This window comes from Quercus robur, chromosome 5, assembly GCF_932294415.1.
Source record: "Quercus robur chromosome 5, dhQueRobu3.1, whole genome shotgun sequence".
Lineage (NCBI taxonomy): Eukaryota > Viridiplantae > Streptophyta > Magnoliopsida > Fagales > Fagaceae > Quercus > Quercus robur.
In genome coordinates this window covers 72,319,587-72,323,790 of record NC_065538.1, presented here as the reverse complement: position 1 = coordinate 72,323,790, position 4,204 = coordinate 72,319,587, and positions in this window count along the sequence as shown.

Below are 4,204 nucleotides of genomic sequence, written 5' to 3'. Positions count from 1 at the left end.
AACTCAGACACAACTTCTATCCAAATTAGCGAAGTTACTAATGCAATTTCACTTAATAATGATAGAATTATCTAACCATGTCAATTTATCTAAACAAAGACGGATTTAATATATAACTCAACAAATTAATACTAATCAAATGGAGATTAATTTTATATAGAAAATAAAAAATCATAATTCACGTTTAAAATTTAACATAAAACTAAAAATTTATTTTTATTAAAAAAGAAATTTAATTTATCATGGGTAAGGTGAGGCATGGTGAAAGAAAGCTAAAATCTAATTTCTAATTTTGATTTTGTTGTTGTGTGTGCATGAGAGAGAGAGAGAGAGAGAGAGAGAGAGAGAGAGAGAGAGAGAGAGAGAGAGAGAGAAATTGTTTGGTGTGTGGCTGAATGGGAAATTGGGTGATTTAAGTTCATAAGTTACTATGTGGATAATTGGCATACAAAAATTGAAGTCTCAAGTTTTTGTAGGAAATTTATTATCAATGAAGATTCAACACACATACAACAATTTTTTTTTGGGTGAAACATAGGGTTTCAACTTGCAATTTTTGGAGCCTTGAGGGGTGAAGGGCTTACACATCCCATAAACTTTCTAATAAAATTAATTATTTTAGAATATTTACATTTTTCTAATCGAAAGTTTTAGGTAATGCCTTTAGTGACATAACCTTGGACCCAATCTTGAATATATCATCTCAATAATTGTGAAAAATTATAGAGTTTTGTCTTTTAATTAATTGCTTCCTTCTTTTTATATGCTTTAAATGCTCTCTAAATTTCCTAGAGAGATTTCAAAACAATAAGTTTTGGGATATATCTTTTGTCAACTTACTGAAATAATTGAAAATGGTAGAAAATAACTTTTATATAAACTTTTTTTTTTTTTTCAGTCACAATCAACTATTGTAGTAAGTTGTAAAAAGTTGTGCCTAAACTTTATTGATTTCAAAAATCCCATTACCTTAGAAAACTAGGGGTGGTATTTTCGTCATTGAATTTCTCGTGGGCCAAACTTGCATGTTGATAATTGGTTCTGACGTTCTGCCCCTAAAAGCCTGTTTTTTTTTTTTTTTTTTTTTTTTTTTTTTTAGCAAAGGATTCTTGTCTTGTGAAAATTACATTTGTTTGCTAGCTTTTCATCATAAAAATTGACAGCTTGTTTTTTAAACTCTCAGTCTAAACTCACCCACAAATGGACCACTGTAGCACAAGACCACTCAACAACCTAATAATGGTCCCTAGAGTACCATTCTAACTCAATAAAAGGAGGTGGTATCTTATATATATTAGATGTATGTAGCATCTCCTTCAAAGTATGTGAGTCTCATACGTGGATGTACTCCACACAATTTGAAAAAGATGTTACATATGCATTTGATACATAAAATACTTTTGCAATACAAAAAAAAAAAAAAATCCAATCTTTTCCTTATATTTAAAGAGGCATACATTTCATGCATTTGATGCATAGTATAAAATTATTTTCACATATAATATGTGTAAGTCTCAATAATGATGTTACATATGTTTAGGGGGCATTTGGTATGTTGTGATGTTACATTACGCCGTAATATTAGGTTATTATAATCTTACATTAATATAATCTCAATACAAGAATACAATATTATATTGTATAGGAATGTGGTGAGATTAAGATGATGTGATATATTTTATAATTTTAAATTATCGTAATGTTAGAAAAAGTAAAATAAACCAAAAAAATTTAATATCGTAATGTGCATTACATCAAGGGCACATTACAGAGAACCAAACGGCCCTTAATGTATTAGAGAATTATTTCTCTACTTCTCCCTACAATAAATTGGGTAGTTTTGTAACCTAATCTCAACATGGGTCTACTAATATCATGACTTGGACACATCATAAGTAGTTGTCTTAATTAGTCATAGGTTTAGTCAATTCTCACTAACATTTTTTTTAATGGCTAAGTGCTAACCTAAAATTTTCATTTGTATGTAAAGTTGATGATAAGTTAACAGAACAATAGTATGGACCAAAGGTATAAATCTATATTAAAAAGGACACTTTGTCTTATGAATCAATCAAGAGAGAGAGAGAGGACTTAAACAATGACATAAAGAGCTGGTTGAGACCCTTTATTAAGGAGAAGCACCTTTGACTTGATCTTATAATTAGTGATAGTCGACCCGATGAGTGTAAGAGACCTTGTTTGAATTGCTTTTGAAATCTTACGATAATTGCCATCGCTTTCGGATCTTTATGTCAAAGGGGGAGGTGGGTGATCTTTTGTTTTCTTAAGCAAAAAAACATGTGCATCAAACGTTTTGACATCGTGCATGGCCAATGTCTTAATGAATTTGTATATTTATATATACAGCCTTGTATTAATGTATTTATTGGAAATTAATGTTAGAGATCAATGCTAGCTTTTGTTTTCTTCAATTGGTCATTACAAAACAGAGAGAGACTCTTCCAAAAAAAAAATAATAATAATAAGAAAGTGTGGATGAGGTAGAGTGTTGCTGAGATTTTGAGTTGAGTAAAACTCTTTTCACATTGGCGATCGGCAAGAAATTTTGAAAAGAGTTATATTGTGTAGCTGTAATTCTTATAATTTAGGGAAAAATAATATTACTATACATTCATTTTGTTATGATCTGCTCCTAGAATCTGCTTACTTCTTAACAAGAAAAAAATTTGGAAACTTTTTGTTGGTGTTGTTGTTATTGTTGTTGTGCCTACTCCTATTTTAGAAAAATAAAAGAAGAAGAATTCAAGAGGGAAAATAATGGAATATACACGAATTCTTAGATTTGTAAGAGGTGGAACAACATACAGAAAAATCAGGGACGAAACTATGTTGAAGAAGAGGGGGGCTGTGCCCCCCCCAAATTTTTTTAAAATATTAAATAATAGGTATATATTTAAGATTTTAGAAAATAAGTTCATGAAAAATTATATTTGTCCCTCTCAAGAAAATTATATTTTCCCCTCTTGATTTCGAATCCTAGTTCTGTCCTTGAGAAAAATAACACATACAAGAAAATCACACGATACAAGAAATTACGTGATTCAATAATTGGCCAACGTCCACGAAGTCATAATGATTTACTATTTCTAGTGAAAAAATATAAGATGTGGTAGTACAATGTTTCTCTTTCAAAACAACACGACAAATCTTAATCTGAAACAATGATATTTATATTTTGCACAGAGGATCCACAATAGGCTAAAAATGGGCCAAAAGTTTGAGCCTATTGGCCCAAGCTTCTACTTCATGAACTAAACCTTAGAAAAAATCTCATTAAAACTGTAGTACTTTTATATCGAATCGAGTCATAAAAACTAGATTCCACATAGTCCAATAAAAAAATCGAGCAAGTTATATATGATATTATTGGATGAGAATTACGAGATGTGAGATAATCAATATATATATATATATATATAACCGAAGCCTCCTACTTTTTTGCTAAGCTTCACAAATTTCCACATCAGCATTATTTAAATAAAAAAACAAAAATTCCGATTTTTATACTTCTAAAACCCAATAATAATAAAAAAAACATAAAATCTGATTTTATGATTTTATATTTGTAAAACTTGATACATAAACATAGACCTAAATTGTTTCAAACTGTTTCCCAGTCTCTATCTGTCACTCAAGCGCAAACACAAACTCAGCCCACATTTTTAGAGCTCCCACATTTATACACATCAGCATTATTAAAAAAAAAAAAAAAAACTATTTCTAACCCGAAATCTTTCGTGGCACTAACCCCAAACCTAATGCAGCCTCTTTTTATTTAACTTATAATCCTACGTTTAGAGATAGAAAAACAAAACCGTAAACCAAAAAATCTCAAAAAAATTCAGCAGTTTGATTTGAGATTTTTTGATTTGTAGGTGGTTGCAAACCATTATGGAGTGAGCCAAGCTTCTTAGAGAGCAACCTTGCTCCAAGGCTAAAGGCAATAAAAATTTCCCCCATTTTTGTTTTGTTTTTATTATATATATATAAGAGATGGGTTCAAGTTACATATTTTTTAAACCGTTGGATTTAAGTAGATCCAATAGTTAAAAAAAGACTCTCATTATTACAAATATTCTTATTAGGATCTTATTAATTACCCTCATTTATTACATTCTAAACCTATCTCTAAATCCAAAAACGTTTCTCTCTGTTTCTCTCTCTCTGTCTCCTCCACCATTGC